We start from the raw sequence: 21,521 nt of genomic DNA on the forward strand, positions 1-21,521 counted from the left end.
TTTATACGCATCCAGGAAATGAAATTTAGTAATATAACCACCTAGCATTATTGTTTTTCATTAATATGAAGATTTTTTAAACCAGTATAAACAAACCTTAGGTTACTTAAGAAATGCTACATAATGGTGACATAAATTATACCCTATAACCCTTTTATATAACATAATATTGCAATCTTTCAGTAACCTAAAATTAAAAAGTTTGTTTTTACTGCTCCAAAAATTCTTCCTATTAATAAAACAATAATGCTAGGTGGTTAAATTACTAAATTTAATTTGCTAATACATTTTTTATGATTAATGGTAGGATTTTTAATGAATAAGTATAAAAAACTTAATTAGAAACCTTCTTTAATAACTTCATAAAAATTAGAGACATATACCGTACATTACTGAAATAAAAATAAACAAAATATATTATAATTCTTAAAATAAAAAAACTGACAATGCATAAATATAACTAAACTTAAAATATAAAGAATAATATATACATACGTTCACATTTTTTCTCTGTTATACGAGTAGTACATTATTTTACAAAATCGTTTAAATCAATCCAGTTGTCTACCAGAATAAGAAAGTTTGACAGCTTCTAAAAAATGGAGAAAGGGCAAACGATATATTATACAATTACTGATAGGTTGTAATAAATAACTTCCTAACAACAAGATCCATGTACTAAAATTAATAAAAAAAGTTTAGGTTTAAGAAAGATCTGTTTTTTAAAAAAGCGTTTGCGCGAATTGTTTTTTTAATTTGCAACAGGGTATGTAAACCAAAACCTATGCCGAGCATAAACTTGTCATTGAACATGAACATATTCATGCATATACAAATTTACATAAATACGTACATGTAAAGTTAAATAAAAGCTTATAATTATTGATAAATTTAAAACTTACCCTCAATTACGTTTCCAAAGGAAAAAAATGACGAGCTATGCGTTCCAGTTGTACCAACTTATTTCTTTTTAAAATAAAATAAACTACTTTGAAATTAAAATGACAGACACATCTATCACTGTCAAGGATCTTCTCGTTGGACAGACTTTACTTTCTCTTCTTTCTTCAATTGAACTATAAATTGTGTAAAGGGAGTAGCTGGATATAATATATTTATGTCTTTAGGAAAAGTATTATATTAAATAACGCACTATGGTAGGAAGTGAAATTAAAATTCATTAATTTAATTAATTCACTTATCTATTAAAAAAAAAAGAACGGGTTATACATTGCAGAGAGCTTTCAAAGTTAAAAACAGCCGCTTCGTTCACTTCTCTCTTGTCGCTAACTGCCTTTCTGCACGTAGGCCCAAATTCCATTCGCGCGCATCTCCCACTTCTTGACCGTTACGGCGGCGCTCAGGGTCGTCTTCGGCGATGGCCTACGATGGTTCAGCCCAAACCGGACGCGGCAGACCACTATGCCGGTAGCGACCGTAAAATATTGTTACAGTCTCCCCCTCTGGTTCCGTGGACATTGAGATGTCGAGGGACCAGCACTAGTGTGGTTGGTTTTCTTCGGGCGGCCTCTTCTTCTGATAGGAACTTTAGGTTCTGTAGCGTCATCTCCACGATACTTGAATATGTTGCTACAGTGATAAATGCCTAAAGGTTGTCCTGGAGTATCAATGTTGGCAATTTCATAAGAGACGGGCGAAACCTGTCTAGTTATGACATAGGGTCCGTCCCTTTTCGGATCAAATTTAGTAGTACTCTGTTTAGTGTGACTACTCTTCGTATGTAGCGTCACAAAACCCTTGTCTCCAACATCAAAAGTAGGCGGTGTCGATCGTGAGTTATCGGCATACTTCTTTTGACGATCTTGACATTTTTCATGCTGGCCTTTAGCTTCTATAATCGTTGTAAACATTCCTTGCAGGTAAGGTGTTATTTCTGGGATAAAATTTTCATTTTCCCTAACAGGCCGTGGATCATTCTGTACTTCATCCGGATTTCGCATTTCTCTTGCAAAGTTGAGGTAAGCAGCACTGAAACCGGTTGTTTGTAATCTGCTAGCATATTCGACAGGATGTTCTTCTGAACCTTCACCTTGAACTAGGACCGCGCCTAAGGCGTAAGATGAGGCATCAGTTCGTAGCACATATGGTTTGCTAGGGTCGTTCTGCTGGAGTACTGGTGCACTAGCTAAAGCTCTTAGTAAAGATTCAAATGAGTTTTTCTGATCAGGTCCCCAGTTCCAAGTAGCATCTTTCTTCAAAAGATTAGACAAGGGTCTGGACAATTCAGCAAATCTGTCGATGAACCGTCGATACCAGGAAGCGGATTGTAAGAATGACCGAACCTGCTTTACATTTTGTGGCGGATGCATCTTCGTAATAGCTGAAGTTTTCTCTGGATCTACTTGAATGCCATTAGAGGTGATCAAATGTCCCAAATATTTTACTTGTGGAGTCGCAAATGTACATTTATCACGATTCGCACGTAGTTTGTACGTTCTGAGTCTCTCGAAGACACGTTTTAAGTCTGTCATATGTTGATCAAACGTTTCAGATATCACCAGCACGTCATCGAGGTAGGCGAGTATCAGGATAGATGGAAGTCCACTTCGAAATCTGTCGATCAGCTTTTGGAAAGTTGCTGGTGCGTTACGCAGACCGAACGGCATGACCAGGTACCGAAATGTTCCGAACGGGGTCACGAACGATGTTTTGTCTCTATCTGTTCCCGCACTTTCACTTGATGATATCCCGCACGTAAATCAATGGCTGACATGTATATAGTCTTTTTGGTTGCATGCAGTAGATCGTCCATTCGAGGTAACGGATAATGCACGGGTGTCGTAATAGCGTTCAAAGCTCTGTAATCGCAACATACCCTAGTTTCGCCATTCTTCTTTGGAACGAGTACTACCGGTGCTGACCAAGCTGACTCACATTCTTCTATAATGTCATCTCGTAACATCTTGTCTAGTTCTTGTCGAAGTTTTTCTTTGTTTCCAGGCGTCATTCGGTACGGTGGTACTGAAATTGGTGCGTGTGACTTGGTATCAATATAGTGTTCAGCATAAGGAGTTGGTTCTCCCCCTAGAGCGAAAATATCCTGGTTGGCTTCAAGAAGGTCTGATAACTGCTTATGTTCTTCACTGGATAACATTATGGCTTCATCTGATCTCAAAATTGAAACGGAAAGTACTTCTATATTGGAAATTTTGTGGTCATCTTCATATACCAAGGGATACTTAGTCAAAATATCGTCTGCAAAACTCCAATTTTGCTGTCCGATGTCCAGAACAAGGTTAGCACTTCGAAGGAAATCTATGCCTAGTAAGGTTTTGTCAGCATTGGGTAGAGTCATAAATGTTGTTGGTATATAACGACTTCCTAGTAAAACATCAACTCTCAGAAGTTTTACTTCCTGTTCTTTCACGGTACCATCTGCAAGTTTAATCGTACTTCTGGTTTTTGTATACGGAACGTTGTGTTTCCTTAATGCTTCGTATAATGAGCCACTGGCAACGCTGTGCTTGGCGGCTGTGTCAATCAGTCCTTGACCATTCATTCCTAGTATGTTTATAGGCAAAATAGGACGTGACTGAGGGTAAACAGGAACTTCTACATTGTCAAGAGCACAGAATTCGACAGAAGCTGCGGTGTTGGAACAAGTTGGACAGTTGGATTTAATGTAGCCAGGTCTATTACATCCGTAACATGTCACTTGATTTGATATTCGGGGAGGATGACTTTCCAAGGTCGAATTTGGAACAGATGTCACTGGATTACTTGGTGAAGGCGCTGTAGTCGAAGTTTTTGTTGATGTACTTGCAGTACCTTGTTTCTTTCGGCACTGGTCTTCTGTATGTCCCAAATATTTGCAAAATCGACATTTTGGACGTTTATCGTTAGAAGGCCTGTCAAAATGATCAACAAACGTTTCTTCTACCATGCGACATTCTTTAAGTAATTCGTTAAAAGTACGGATTTTATCTCGAGGTACTTTTTCTCGTATTCGTTTATGTAACAAGCCATAAATCATATCAATCTGCGTCGACTCAGTTAGGGTATTTGCTGGAAGTTGCGCAAGCAATGAACGCGATTGACAGATAAATACATCAGAAGGTGTTCTAATATCTTGTTCTTTTGAAAATATTTCCCGATATACAAGATATGCTGGTTTTCTTGGACCGAAAGTTAGACGTAAAAGATCGAGAGCAGTTTCCCAAGTTGCGACAGTGTCTTTTACTCCGTACCACCACGTAGCGGCAAAATCATCGAGTAGCATAGATAAACCACGCAGAGCGTTCGCGTCGGACACTTTTGAGCAGTCTTTGAAGGTTTCTATAGCGTCTATAAAAGCATTTACGTCAGAGTCTTTGCTACCGTTAAAACGCGACGAACATGAAGAGAAATTCCCTGTTTCCAACGACTGTGTTGACAAATTACTGATGCGTGATAAGAGTGCTTCAAATTGTTGCTGCGTAAGAGTGACGTTTGCTTCTGCCATGTTACGTAATTTAGATGTTTTTCTACTACTGTGGCTCCGTAGCCAGTATCGGTTTTCTTCTGAAGGTTGCAGAGTGAAAAAAAATGTTCAAAAACTTACCGAAATGATGTGGTTTTTGATTTTTTTTTTTTTTCTTTTCTTTCAACCCAAGGTGCTTGGATTGGATGATTTTGTTGAAGTTGGTGAAGCTTATCAGGGTTTAGTGTTGAATTTGCAGCCAAACGACGAGTTTGCACTATGCTGAGTAAATTTCTAGAAATTTTGTCCACACACAAATATTCCAGAATGTTCACTAGCACAATTTACAATGTTCACAAGCACTGTTTCACCACTGACTGTTCACTTTGATAAAAATGTCTATTTTTATCTTTTTAACTTTTAAAACTCTTCATTTCACAATGTATGGCCCAAGTTGGGACGCCAAATATGGTAGGAAGTGAAATTAAAATTCATTAATTTAATTAATTCACTTATCTATTAAAAAAAAAAGAACGGGTTATACATTGCAGAGAGCTTTCAAAGTTAAAAACAGCCGCTTCGTTCACTTCTCTCTTGTCGCTAACTGCCTTTCTGCACGTAGGCCCAAATTCCATTCGCGCGCATCTCCCACTTCTTGACCGTTACGGCGGCGCTCAGGGTCGTCTTCGGCGATGGCCTACGATGGTTCAGCCCAAACCGGACGCGGCAGACCACTATGCCGGTAGCGACCGTAAAATATTGTTACAGCACCTTATATTGATAAACAAACAATGTGTGGACACAATGGCGTCTTTACCCTTGATCACGCTTATGAATACCCTAAGCCTAGATGTTTTATAGAAGACGCAACGTGATTGGGTAGATTTGATCATGTGATAAGATTTTGTAGTGTCGAGTATAGGTTTCATATACGTATACCATATTCCATTTAGATTCCATCTGCTGTAAAAAGTCTAACTATATGATTGGTAGATCTAATCACGTGACCAGATTTTCTAGTGTCGAATAAACGTTTCGTATATGTAGTCTATATACCATTTCTATACAATTTATTGATACTGGTTATATACGTTTTTGAAATTCAGTTCTTTTAATATTTTTACATTGGTGTTCAAATTTATCAAAAAATCACAAAAAACAGTTTGATAATTACTTATTATGCCCTTTGTGTTTGAACTTTTCAAAAATTACGAATATAACTGACTTGGTGCCAAAATCGAAATATTATATACTTAAAATATATGTTTCGAATATACGTCAAAAAGCAGTATAATAATATTCACTATAATAAACGTATATACTAAGATTAATGGAAAATAAAGCCCTTTAATATGCGTATATTATACGTTGCATATAAAAAAGTAATATTAAATACGTATATTATTTATACCTTTAAAAAAATATACGATACTTATACGGATAGTACGTTTATTGTAATAAACGTATATACTCTTGAACAGTGTTGCTTGGGCAGTGCAAGTATTTTAACTGGTAGTATATTTCGGCCTCAGAAACACGCTTATGAAGTTTTTTTGCGAAAAAAGTTTTTGAAAAAATTTTTGGAAATTTTTTTAATTTTAAGTTAAAAAATATAATTTCTTGATAATATGGCAACATAGGTAGTAGATTAAATTTACATGAAAGAAAATCCAGAAAAGATCCAGTGGTTCTCAAAATTTAAACAAAAAAGCATTTTTTGTCTAAATTTTGAAAGAAAAATAACACAGTTATTTTTTACTTATCTGAAAAACGGTAAAGAGAAAAAAATGTTTCTTTTGACCTGATCTACCACCCCTTAAAATACTTGCACTTATTTCTGGGACACCCTGTACAGTATCGTATTGTCTTTACAAAAGGAAATATCTTTAATTGCCATTTTCAGAAAAATGTATTCTTTATAAAATTGTTAATCCCTTTATACTTTTGCAAATTTCCATACCGTTTTAGAGAAAATTTATGAAACATGAAAATATAGTTGAATTCTTTGGTAATCTAATTTCGATTTCATTCTCTGATTGTGATTCTCTGATTCTCTTAATTTTGATTAAAGTCAATTTTTTGCTGTTGTTAGAGTATTACATTTTCAGAAAATGTGTATACCTACGTGGCGGATTCATCTCTCCAAAAAATCCTATATGGGTATTTCGCCACTGTCAGTCCGTGGTCATGGCGAAATATTATTGGTTGAGTATTGAGAATAGGGTATTGTCCTTAGTTAATAAATATCACTTCTTATTTTAACTTGTACGTTACAGAAAGATTAAAACTTGCGACGCCGCTGACTGTGGAGCTAACCGTCACACAATGCTTCGAACATATGGCTCTAGAGGACAAAAATGCAAAACTACTCTTTTATTGTAGGCAATTTATTCAAACTAGGTTTATTTGACACAAATGATGAGTACTCTCATTGTACTAAATGATGATGTTCTTAGTCCCACGTTTATGAAAAAAAATCTTATAAATAATAAAAATGTTGGAGCTGTCTTCCATCTAAGGAAATAATAATTTATAGTATGAAAACGGTGTAAGTATTAAATAAATCCCTGTGATAAAAAAGAATTGAAATAACATTAGAACGTGATTCCTACAATATAAGCCTAATATAAGATAAAAATGTTTTTCTTTAATGAAAAAGAAACTAATGTTATATTTAATTAAAAAAAACTTAAGATACTATAAATTTACTTTAGGACAACAAAATACATAGATCGTAGATAACTACTCTGATTCAGAAGAATCACTGCTGACAGAATCTTCCAAATTTATAGTATCCACATCACAGGTAGATGAAGTATCCTCACAGATATCTCTGTACATTATTTTCTAATATGTTACTTTTTCGCGTTGTTACTGTTCTTTTTGTTGGTATGAGGGGTTCGGATGTTAATAGTTACCTCTTTAATAGATCATATCCATATATCATTTTTTCCTTTTATTGGGTATGAGGTTTTATAATAAATTGAAAGATGGAAACTTTTTTATTCAACGTTTCGCTCCAACATAGTGGGCTTTTTCAGGCACAAGTGGTGTCTCATTTGACTGGAAGGTTCATCAATATCTAATAAAGAACACACTTTTTGAAATACAAATAATTTTGAGTTCTTGTCCTTATGATCAAACCAAGTATTAACCAGATCGGCATTGCTTATCAATTTTACTCCATCTGAAAAGTATTATAAAATAAAGTTCGTCGCAAGCAGACGCAGGTGAACTATACAAAAATTAAAAGTGTATGAATATGACAACAAAAATATTCAATAAATACGATATGTTTTGATATGTTTTTTTAAATGCCTTTTTGAAGTTTGAAAACGTAAAATTTTTATACCCATTTAGAAATCGTCTTAAAAAATAAATAAAAACTAAACAATCACGAACTTGTTTAGAAATAAATTTAAAGAACATACTTTGATTAGCAATATCCATGGTGGCTTTTTTTTAAGTACGTACCGTTTAGCTCCATAATATACAGAACTACTATGAATGTTATTCTTTTCACTGATAAGATAATGATCGCAAAATTTATTTTTAGTGAAAATATTTGCTAACAAAAATCGCTGTTTATGAAAAATAATATACAGGATGGTTGAACATTGCTATAAGTATAAAATTACATATTCAGATATTAGTAAATTTTAACTTTTTTTTCGATTTTTGTCCATGGGACGAAGCACTGTGCGTCAGTGAAAAGTTATTAAAAATCCATTAAGTAAATCAAAAGCTGATGTCACAAAAAGTAGCACAAATTATAGCGACCCGTTTCTAATGCTCATCAGTATATTTCGAAACTATTTTGAGCATCCGTACGATTGATGACGAGCCTGGCTTCTTTAGATGCGGCTACTATACCGCCGCGGGCATCCAACCCTAATTAACCGAGTCCCCTTGCGTTTTCAGGTGGTCGGGAGGACGGTAGCCATGAGAGGACACGCCTCCAGAAACCGGTAAAATTGCAACCGTCTTGGGAAGAGAACAATCTGCCCGATGACGAATTGAATTTTAAGAATCTCACGATGGACGAGGCCAGCCTGCAGATCCATACGCCACCGGACAAGTACAATTTAGTGTACTTGACGTTTTTGATACACGGTATCGGTACCTTGATGCCTTGGAACATGTTTATCACTGCCATATCGGTAAGTTTTTACTTATATTGTATTACTTAATCTAGTCATCAGTGACGTAGCGAGGAAGTCGCGGGCCCGTGTTCAAATATTTTTTGGGCCTCTTGCGCCCTTAACAAATAATAGTATTTTTCTATTTTTTTTTTTAATAAAAGAAGGGTTTTAGACTTCTACAATTGAAAAATATTTTTACAAGATACAGAGTATTCCAAATAAATAAAAAATATCAAAGTTGTATTTTTTTAAATGAAACACCCTGTATATTATTACATTTTTAGTTTCTATAATTAAAATAAAGGTTAATTTGATTAAGGTTTATGACACTTAAACCTTACCATTTTTGAAATATTTTCAAGAGATTCTGAAATCAAATTTGAGAGTTGTGTCAGAAATTTTCGAGCGAATTTCTTCAAGAATTTTTGAATCAGATATGCCCATCAGATAAACAGAAAAACAAAAGAACACCTGGCTATAGAACTAATTACGAAGAATTTCCAGTATTATTTTCTCAAAAAGCAAGCATACCACAACAGAAAATAGATCCTAGCTGTAGCAGAAATATCACAGGTCTGAATTCTCCGACAAGACTCATAACTCAACGGAAAAGGAAGTCGCCAAGTTATCCAAATATATCAAGCAGGGAGAGAGAGAATGTTAAAAAAATTCTCTTTCCAACAACAGATAGAGTTGTTGTAGAGCCATTACCACAATTCCAAACTTATTCATCACAGGACATAGAGGTATTTCAAGCAGAAACAGAGGAACTTAGACAGGAACAATCTTCAGATATAGAAATGGATAATAGGGTAGAGGAAACAGCAACAAATGTGGATGAAACAAAAAAAGATTTCGAGACAGTTTTTAAGACAGTGCTAAAAAAGAAGAAAGAAACAAGAATAGAAAGTATAAGAACGGATTAAAAAAGGGGAAAGAAAAAAGAAGAAAAGGAAATTAAAAAAAAAATAATTAAAAATAGTAATAAAAAACCAGCAAATAACTAAAAACAACTAAGGAGTATAAGAAATGAACATAAAGATTATACATTGGAATATACACATCTACAACAGTAACAAGGACACGCTAATTAATCTTTTGAGAGACTACAAACCAGATATTGTTTGCTTAAACGAAACATGGCTGAAAAAAGAACAAATGACACCATGGTTCAAACAATATAAATCCTTGACAAAGCAACAAATAACCACCATGTGTCGACTCAGATCAAACCATTGCTTATCCCCGTCACATCTCTATAAAATCAGAATTAATAGAGATAATTTGTGTCAGTGTGGAGAGGTTGCTGATGTCTTTCATTTGATAATTGCTTGTCCACATAATTATAATCACCAAACAATCTTATATTCCTATTTCGACAATGAGAGCAAAAACCGATTTCCCTGCACATCCTTTTTAAATTTAACAAGACAGAACACATAAAACAAATCGCTTTGTTTTTGAATGTTAGTAATTTAAAACTCTAAATATTTACTAATAACAAGCCTAACATTAACTTTATAATCAGGAAAAAAAACTAGCCGGACTAAATTGGAAATGTCATAATCACATTTTCTTGAAATGCACAGTAATTATTGGGACTTAGAGCTGCAGCTTCAATCGTAGAATGCATGCATAACTGAATAGTTGCAGAGCTTAAAGCAACCTGTTTAATAGCCTCAATAATTGTTAGTCGTTAAGAAAGATAAATCGGTGAAAGTTCATAAAACGTGACCACCCAAAAAAAAAGAAATAAGAAAAGCAGAAAAGTACTTTGCCAGAATGGTCCTGGCAGCCTAGGCAACGCAACTCTCTGCTGAAAAGGAGAGTTTAAGAAGAAAGAAGAAGAAGAAATATTTTCAATTTTGTGAAATTGCAGTAAAAATTTTAAGGCTTCATTTCTCCAAGGGTATCGCAGTTTTTAATATTAAATATTTACTGAAGTTTATTTATTGATCAGTTATTGTGTCGCAATAATAAAAATAATACTACCTAAAACCAAACTATACAGGTTGCCAAAAAATTGATTTTAAATAATTTCTAGCTTTAAACGGCAATAATTTGTTTAATTTAAATGGAACGCCCTGTATATTTTAGGAGAGTCAAATACACAATTTAATTTTCTTTCAAATTGTATTATACTATTTTTTACATATCCCTTCAAGTTTTCGTAGAAAATGCATTTTCTTATAAAATCTATGGAATATTGACATTTAAGATTGTTTTTAAAGCAACAAATGTACAAAATGTGCAGGTGCTAAAAACAATAATATTAATTTTTAACTCTATGATAATATTACTAGCCCATTTGTATACAAAAAGAAAACTATTTAAATCTTTATAAAAGAATATACCATTAATTAAATATACCACCATTATTTCCGCCCAAATATTAATTAATTACATACTTAATTGTGTTAGTTAATAAACTATTCTAAATAAATGTGGATTTGAATCAGAAATCAATATAATTTTAGTTATGACAATGAAAGTCCCTGTTGTTATAAATAAGCATTCTTCAAAAAATGAAATAACATTTTTAAGGTGTTGTGACTTTTTACCACCCTGTCTAATACACATACAAAATTCATTTTTTTAGTATTTGGTGCAATTATTATTAATCAACGCAAACACTCAACAACATAAATGTAGTTGGAATACTGGAAACATATTAATTGGTCCTCTTTAACAAATAATAACAGTTTTTTTTTAATGAAATAAACGAAAATGATCTAAAATCTCTATTTCATCATTCTTTTTTCTTTCCCCTTTTTTAATCCGTTCTTATACTTTCTATTCTTGTTTCTTTCTTCTTTTTTAGCACTGTCTTAAAAACTGTCTCGAAATCTTTTTTTGTTTCATCCACATTTGTTGCTGTTTCCTCTACCCTATTATCCATTTCTATATCTGAAGATTGTTCCTGTCTAAGTTCCTCTGTTTCTGCTTGAAATACCTCTATGTCCTGTGATGAATAATTTTGGAATTGTGGTAATGGCTCTACAACAACTCTATCTGTTGTTGGAAAGAGAATTTTTTTAACATTCTCTCTCTCCCTGCTTGATATATTTGGATAACTTCGCGACTTCCTTTTCCGTTGAGTTATGAGCCTTGTCGGAGAATTCAGACTTGTGATATTTCTGCTACAGCTAGGATCTATTTTCTGTTGTGGTATGCTTGCTTTTTGAGAAAATAATACTGGAAATTCGTCGTAATTAGTTCTATAGCCAGGTGTTCTTTTGTTCTTCTGTTTATCTGATGGGCATATCTGCCCTGCTTCATAGGCTGACAAATTCTGCTCTGCCATTAACGTGTTGATATTCTTTTGTCTCTTATGCTCTTTACAATCCCATGACGTCGCTGAATGGCCCTCTCCACAATGATAGCACTTGTAGTTTTCCTCACAGTCTTTTGCCATGTGCCCTTCTCCACATTTATAACATCTTGTTTTACTTCGAATGATATGATCAGGAGACCGAGTTCTTTCAAAACCTGAAATAAAAAATGCAGGTTCGTATTTAAAAAAAAGTTGGCCTCTGTATCTCACAAATTATCAACTAATATAAAAATCTAAAAATACTATCACATAGCCCTAATAAAGTGGCTATGAGAATTTGCAATTAGTTTTTTGATTTTTTACGACAGGAAAAAATAAAATTTATTTTCAAAAAAATCCGTTTTTTCCAAAAAACTCAGCAATCCTCGAAATTTTTAAACCTTTTTAGATGGTATCCTGGTGAACATCCTAAAGCGCAACTTTGCCCCAATATAAGCATATAACTATGTTGGTATCTATTACGGTTACCGAGATACCAATGCTCGTACTCCGAATTTGTTGCACCCTGTATATTATAGAAAGTAGGTATTTTTCTTATCTAAAACTCTCAGATATATCACTATAAAAATATATTTGTGTCGTGTCAACAAAACCGATGTTTTCTAAGTGATTGCAAATATAATACATAATTTTGGCACACATTATCTATCGGATATCATTAATCGTAATTATGATAAATGTGTATTAAGATAAAACATGGTATTTAATATTGACCGATTTATAAAGATTATATGTAATTCAAATGCTTATATTGGGTGACTACGAATTTAAAATAATAAAGAATGAATTTGAAATATTCAATTATACAGGGTTGTTCACGTTATTTGACACGTATTGCGTATTGTAGCCAAATGATTAGATATTTAGCGATGGGATTGTTTCACTTTTTTTTATTTAACCAATCGAAACTATAACTAAAAATAATCTTCTTATACAAGGTGAGTTTCCTACGATGTTCTCTATGGGTATCTCGAAAACTACTGGAGATAGAGAGTCAGTTAAATGGGGAAAGAATTGCAATTTTGTGGGGTCATAAATATGCGCCTTTCAGATTTTCGAAAAAGTTCATGGCTTACTAGATATTTCGAAAAAAAACAAATTTTGGCTATTTTAAAAATTGTCCCTAATTCCATTATCTATTTTAGACAAAAAGTTTTCAGATAAAAGTTGTAGAAAATCACATCCCTAATGAGAATGTGTTCTCCGATTTTTTCTAAAGCCTGTCATTTTTGACATATAACACAAACATATGTTTTTTTAAATAGAAACCATAGTTGGCCATGACTTCATAAAAAGCGTCATTTTTAAGCTTTTCAGCGATATAAGCTATAATATGTTTCTTTCACAAAATTACTGAGTTATAGTCAATTCTTACCTTTCTTGACTAATTTCACTTAGTTAGCCACGGAAACAACTTCAATCGTCGTTGCTCTCAGAAATGTGAACTTGTCGCATTCAATCTTCAATTTTAATTTACAAAGATTGGATGTGACAATTTCACATTTCTGAGAGCAACGACGACTAAACTTGTTTCCATGGCTAACTAAATGAAATTAGTCAAGAAAAATAAGAATTCGCTATAACTCAGCAATTTTGTGAAAGAATCATATTATAGCTATAATATATGTTTGTGTCATATATCCAAAATGACAAGCTTTAGAAAAAATCGGAGAACACAAACTCATTAGGAATGTGATTATCTACAACTTTTATCTGAAAACTTTTTGTGTCTAAAATAGATTATAATTGAATTAAGGACAATTTTTAAAATAGCCAAAATTTGCTTTTTTCGAAATATCTAGTAAGCCATGAACTTTTTCAAAAATCTGAAAGTCGCATATTTATGACATGACCCCACAAAACTGCAATTCTTTCCCCATTTAATCGACTCTTTATCTTCAGTAGTTTCCGAGATGCCCATAGAGAACATCGTAGGAAACTCACCCTGTATAGAGCGTCGGCTACCTCTCGCATGTACTTCTGATGTGTGTCATCAGTGTTTCACAAGTACACGGGACGTACAGTTTATTGCCGAATCCAAACAGCACTATTTGAGAGGCTGTACAAGGCAAATATACTCAAAGTGGTTTGCCATTGCCGTCCCTGAGATGGCGGCTCGTTGGTCGCTCTATTTAGATAAATAAATATTTTTATTTAAATAAATAAAGCGACCGTACTGGCTGGGGATCGAATCCAGCACCTTCCGTTCCGTAGATCGACACACTCGCTGGAGCTACGGCCGGCCTAAACATTAATAGATCTACAGAAAACTAGAATTTCATTCCTATAAATATTCTCATTAAACTATGAAACTATTATAACTGTTTGATATTTTTTCCTATTGAAATCGGTGGTTTTAATAAATTTATTTGTTGTCTATGTTGTCGACCCTGTATACTTAAATGTATTACTTGTTAATAGACATTTAGAAACCTTATAACTTTTATATTAAACTTTTTGCGGTACCTCCTATATTTTACCTAATAATATTCCCATATTATATAATAACACTCTGTATATGTTCATACTATAGAGTGTAGAAATGAGGAGAAATATCTCTTATGGGACTTTATTTTAGAAAGTGGTCACCAAAGAAGGAGGGGGGGAAGAATAAGGATTCACCAAATAACCACAGTGGCGCTAATGACTCATAAATTTAAAAAATGGAGTTACCATAGATAAGAAAATAAAAGTAACATAACCAAATATTACCCAAAAAAGCTTTGTTTTTAGATTAAAAGAGATTTTATAGAATATAAAACAATTATTTCTATATATTAGAGGCTCAGTCGGCTAAGCTGAATAAAAATCGATAATTTATTTCATGTGACATGAAAATAAAATTTGTATTTTTTTGAAATGCGCGCCTTCACGTCAAATATTTACCTCTTTTGAAACATTTCCTGTTCTAAACATTTTCGGCGCATATTTTAAATTTTAGGTTTTTGCTACAGCAGCGCCATCTTAAGTCTTCCCATTTTTATGACCAATTTTAATGCACGAAGATATTTCTCCTTACCTCTACACTCCATAGTTCATACATAACATGCAATACTTTGAAAACACTTATTTAATACTTTTTTCTCTCTTGTTTTCAGTATTTTACAGAATTTAAACTAGCACAGCACTACATTGGGTTCGAATTTGAGCATTTGGGAAATTTTATGCAGATACAGACGTTCTGTGCCCAAGTTCCTAATGTTCTTTTCAACTGGCTGAATATTTTTGTTCCTATTGGGTAAGTTCTTTTTTCTATATTCTACTTGAAAATAGAAGCAAGCAGAAGTGTTAAAAATATCAACGTTTAAAAGTTGGGATCTTTCATATCTTTGAATTAAAACATAAATAGGTATTATATTATTTAGTATTTTCACTGTAGAATCGCCCACCACCCAGTTAGATACACAATTTTTTTCACACCCTGTATACAGGGTGTCCAGGCTGAGCGTTCATTAGAAGTTTCTAGAGAACTACAATATCTAGATCAAAGATTTTTTGCACATTAGTGTTTCACAACGAGATCTATCGATTAAAAATATTTTCAACATGGCGGCACTTCCGGAAATACCGGAAGTTGACAGCAACTTTCTTATTTTAAATGGGTACCCCCGTTTTTTATTACTATTACATACATTATAAATTATCTGTAAAATTTTATGAATTTTGATGTCAAACACTCTATATCTAACACTAGCGAGACGTTCGCGTCGAATTAATCATTTGTAATGGTGATGATAAAGCAAAGCAAGAATTTTTATTAACATACAAAGTGGATAAAATTTTCTCACATTTATGTCAGCATGAGGAAAAACAATATGGCGACAATATTATATAACTTGGTAATATTTGAGGGGTAGTTTCATCTCGTTGAAATTTGACTTTTGAAAAATCCGTTTGCCAAAAATAAGCTTTTTACGTCTAGCAATTTAAGCAGAATCGTGGTTAATCAATTACCCAACTTTTTGGAACACCCTGTATGATTTTTTTAAAAATTTCAAAATATGTTAAAAGACAAAATAAATTATGCGTGTCCAAGCGTTTTCCCGAAAGACTAACCGTTTTTTAAATAACAAATATTGTAATAATTGAGGGGCGTTTTCACCCTTTTGGAATTTGAGATTCGAGAGACCCCTCCTTATCGAACCCTTTCTAACCTAACCCCACAGTCAATCCGTTTGCCAAAAATCAGCTTTACAGCGCTTTCCGATGGAGAGGAGCGTCCGCGCGTACGGTCCGCGCGGAGCGTCTGTCGTGTTTTTTCAAGATAGCCGTCGACGAACTCATCCGGATAGAGCTTATATGACCCATGTGAAATTGTTCATTTAAACTCATGGAACACGCGAACGGTCCGCGCGGACGCTCCGCTCCATAAAATAATTAACTAGAAAGAAGTGTCAACTCTGTGTTAAATCGTGGAAACACGATACGCCACCGAAAGCCTTCGTTGTCGTCTGGAGAACTAATTTTCCAATTGACAGGTTGACATGATAAGGACATGATGGCTTAATTCTCATTTCCGTTTCCGGTTATTCAATGGCGGGCCCTCTTTCAGTTCAAATGTATTTTGTATTTTTTATTTTCATAAATAAAACCAAAAAATAATTCATTCACATATATTTATTTCAAATATGGAACAACGTGACTAAATAAATATAAAAATATAGAGGATTGTATTGTTTCAATACCAATTAGTTAATTATATGCACTTTTAACGTAAATTAGTTAAGGTATAAGCATAACTTACAGTAATTTGTAAATAAACACACGTATTCGCAGACTTCAAGGGCAGAAAACGGACACAGGAACATGAAAACGGGCCTTATACAAAACCTGAAAACAGAAAAAACAATTTTTATATACTAAAATTAACAATGTAAAAATAGCAATAGGTATAAAATATAAATATACTGTTTAAAAAAGCGTCCATTATTCCCAAAGAGGCCTGGCTTATTAATCAAAAAGAAGCAAAAAGAGAATTAATAGTCGGATAACATAATCAGATTATCAGTCCGATTTATTGCATTATTGACGATAAATCGCACATACTGGAGATAACTAATGTTGGCTATAGTTAAAAATGATCTTACCTTGCTGTAAATTGCTTCCATTTTCAGAAAAAAAGATATCAAAGATATTATAACACCATTTTCTTGCATCTAAAAAATGTAAAAACAGTGTTTATTTAATACCTATTTTTCATATACATGGGACATACCTACTACTGCAGAAACGTCATTTTCTCCAACTATTCTTCATGTAATATATATTATATATACTTTATTACCATTATATTTATAAATTTCAGCCGAAATATTAAATTGAACTTCCAAAACGAAACTAAACGGAATGAATTAAAATGGCGTCGAATATTTTCGAATTTGTTCTAGAACAAATCTGAAGTTGTCTCTGAAACTGAAATCTGTCAATTATAAACTGTGAAGTTAGACAATAGTTAGACAAAAACAATGCTGTCCTTGTCTAGGCGGCCATACTTGTCGTGAGGAGAATGACAGGAATGACACTAATGACTGTTTCCAATTTTCCTATTTCACTGTCACCCCCCTGCTCCGCTCCATCTGAAAGCGCTGTTAAACGTCAAGCAGTTTAAGCAGAATCGTGATTACTCAATGGTCATATTTTATGAAACACCCTTATAAATAATACATAAAATATGTAAAACAACAAAATAAAATATACGTGTTTAAGAGGTTTTCCGGAAAACTAACCGGTTTTTAAATAAAAAATATTCTAATATTTGAGGGGTGGTTTCACTCCCTTAGAATTCGAGTTTCGATAAATCTCTTTTTATATAACCTCTACACCCTAAAGTCATTCTGTTTTCCAAAAATCAGCTTTTTACGTCAAGCGCTTTAAGCAGGATCGTGATTAATCAATGACCAGATTTTTCGAAACACCCTGTATACATTTTTAAAAAATCTTGAAATATGTAAAAAAAACAAAATAAAATATACGTATTTAATATTTTCGGAAACTTGTCCATTTTTTAAATAAGGCACTATTTATAATATAGGAAATTCAAATAATTCGTTTTCTGACAAATGAAAAGTAATTGTCTGACCGTTTGACACTTAATGTCAATGGAAGAAAAATATACGTTTTCAAATTAAATCTTAAATATCTTAAAAACGATTTATTTTAGGTTTAGAAACATGTATAGTTAAAAAGTAACGAATTAAAAAACCTTCTCATTAGTGAAATAAAAAAAGTGGGTTTCCATTTGAAAAAAATGATGTATGATAATTTTTTAATCGCTCAATTCCATAACAGCTACCGCCATTATTATATGATATTTGAACAATTCAATTTTTGAAATAGATCGCCACATGTCTTTTCTTTATGGCACAGTGGCTGTGGTAATCGTTAAATTTGACTTTTAGGCTATATAACCAAAAATTTTGAATATTTTTTTTCTCAAAAACGGCTAAAGTTAGGTATAGAGTGTTTGATATCAAAACTCATAAAATTTTAAGTATGTAATAAAAAATGGGGGCACCCATTTAAAATAAGAAAGTTGCTGTCAACTTCCAGTAATTCCGGAAGTGCCGCCATATTGAAAATATTTTTAATCGATAGATCTCGTTGTAAAACAATGATGAGCGAAAAATCTCCAATCTAGATATTGTGGTTCTCTAGAAATTTCTAATGCACGCTCAGCCTGGGACACCCTGTATATGATATATGGTTTTAACGGATCAATGGAAGTGAGCTTAGATGCATCCATAATACGTCGTGCGTAGTTCTGTCACTCCAATCATATTTAAGTATGAGCTGTCATTTATTAAATAAACCAATAAAATTACATAAAATCGACTACGCGCGACGTATGCGTGTAAACCCACGCTCAGCATACTGGGAAAAATTACGTGATTGGAACTGGTATACATCATCATCATCATCATCATCATGTAGCCATCGTTGTCTACTGCTGAACGTAGGCCTCCTCCATATTTCTCCATGTCTCTCGATTTTGGGCCGTCATCATCCAATTTCCAGCAATCCTCTTTACATCATCGGTCCAGCGTGTCGGTCGTCTGCCTCTGCTACGTTTATCTGCTCGAGGTCGCCATTCTAACAATCTTCTAGTCCACCTGTCTTTAGATGTTCTCGCCACATGACCTGCCCATCTCCATTTCATTCGAGTTACGTATTCCACTATGTCTTTAATTTTGTTTTTTTGTCTGATAGTGTTATTAAGAATTTTGTCTCTTTTAGTTATTCCAAGCATGGCTCTCTCCATGGCTCTCTGGGCTACTATTAAATTTTCTGCTGACTTTTTCGTTAATGTTAGAGTTTCCGCTCCATATGTAATTACCGGCAAGACGCATTGTTCATAAACTTTCCTCTTCAAGCATATAGGTATATCACTTTTAAAGGTCTCCCGCAGTTTGCCAAAAGCAGCCCAACCCAAACCTATTCTGCGCTGTATCTCGTGTGTTTGGTTGTTCTTTCCGATTTGTATTTCGTGCCCGAGATATTTGTATATATGTGTTTCTTTTATATCGGCGTCACCTATTCTGATGTTCTGTGTCGGCACTAAGTTTGTCATTATTTGCGTTTTACTCGTATTTATCCGGAGACCGACTTTTAATGAGGGCTGCACTAATTCTTCGAGCATCTGCTTTGGATCTCCGATGTTATCTGAGACAAGAACGATGTCATCTGCGAATCTGAGATGTGTCAACCTTTCACCATCGATATTTATGCCCCTATTCTCCCAAGAGAGTGATTTCATTGCGTATTCAACTGGTATACATATTGAATCGTAATTTTCAAACAATAAATCTTCAGTATCCAAAGGAAAATATAACTTCAGTATCCAACTACATATGTATAATTTATTATACTTTTAACTTTGGCACACTTACTACTTACCAACTTACTATAGCCTTATAAAGCTTACATTTTTAAAATACTTACCTTACAAAGTTAGTATACCTACACGACATAATACTACAAATGCACATATTATATGCTTGCGGTGCTCAAAAGGTTATAGATCGTAAAAATTCTAATAAAAGTGTCATTTTTGTTTCAGGGGAGATCTAACCATAAGAATAGTCTGGAGCATTACCATCAACGTAATAGTTTTTATAATAACAATAATTTTTGCTATGGTTGACAGTAGCAAATGGCCTTACTCGTTCTTTTATCTCACTTTAATAAGTATTGTGATAATAAATAGTAAGTACCGTAGGGTTAAAGAGTTTTATGATCAAGCATATTGCTTTGACTAGCTAATTCTAATGTAATTTTCTATAAGAGTTGTTTGACTGACATCATATAAAACACATATGGTCAAAAAACTTTTTGATCATATTATGTTTACAATATCCATTATAGCATATTTTAAAATTTTTAGAAACTAACATTAGTAATCTTAGAAATTTGTATTCCTCATAAACTATAAACTTGTTTACAAACTTATAGATAAATGAAACAAGTTTAGATTGGAAAGTGCCCATAAGGACAATGTAAACACTATTTGGCGCTATTCTTGCAGCGGTCGCGACCCAAAGCTTTTGATAATTTCAGATCGGTTCGGCTTTTTCCGGAATTATGTCGCCAAATATTCTTTATTCAAATTTATTATTATTTTCTTTTAATTTTATAAATAAAATACAGTGTGTTGCATACAAGAAACTTTATTTTATATAAGGACATGTATGTGAAATGCCTATGAAACATTGGAAACCGACGTTATGCCACGATCCACGATGGTGTTTACAGTTCACAGTTCACAAAAACACAGTTTTTTAGTTTTTAATGCCACTTTTTCACAATTATCACGGGTTTGAGTAAGTAAAATTTAAATGAAACTCACAAGATAGCAATAATTACTTTGAGAATGGACGCTTAAACACTTTTCGGTATTTTTTCAATGAAGGCGGTTTAAATTTTGAAAGATTTTATAATTTTTGAAGATTCTGACTTTGACAAGAGAAAATTATTTCTGTTATTGTTTGGCGGTTGTTCTTTGCAACCGCTATAGCAGCGCCAGATCGCGTACAACGATCGCGACCCAAAACAATTATATATTTTAACGGGCTTTCCAATCTCATGATGAAATCTAAATGATATTACCATAGAAACGCCTTTTAATTTTTAGGACTGAAAAAAATTCAACTATATTTTCACATTTTTTAAATTTTCTCTAAAACAGTATGGAAATTTGGAAAAGTATCAACGGAATTAACCATTTTAAAACAAGCAAAAATGTTTATGGAGAATGCATTTTTCGCAAAATGTCAATAATAAAAAATAAAGTTTTTGCACTTGTAAAGACAATCCGGGGACATACTGTATATTAGAATGGCACTGATAAACCGGAATTTAAGTTGCAATATTTTTGATATGCTCCTTCCTTAATCTTTTTATTCAACGTATAAAACGATATGGATATTTGGTAAAGTATAACCCGGATTGACAATTTTAGAATAAGCAAAGTTTTTTAATAAAATTGTTTTTTTTTTAATTAAAATATCAATTGCTGTCCTCCATTCGCAAATTTCAAGTGAGCTTTACGCCCTGGGGCGCTATTCTGTACAATCGTCGGTATCGGCAAGTTACCGACAGCTATCGGTACGTACGGCCAATTAGCGTCGTG

The 21,521-nt window shown here is 33.3% G+C and overlaps 1 pseudogene; it reads left to right on the forward strand.

Moving 5' to 3' along the window:
- Nucleotides 1-21,521, forward strand: part of LOC115884704 — a 98,662-nt pseudogene that overhangs the window by 49,005 nt on the left and 28,136 nt on the right.

Source organism: Sitophilus oryzae, unplaced genomic scaffold (genome assembly GCF_002938485.1).
Source record: "Sitophilus oryzae breed Bouriz unplaced genomic scaffold, Soryzae_2.0 scaffold_335_pilon_pilon, whole genome shotgun sequence".
In the NCBI taxonomy this organism is placed as follows: Eukaryota; Metazoa; Arthropoda; class Insecta; order Coleoptera; family Curculionidae; genus Sitophilus; species Sitophilus oryzae.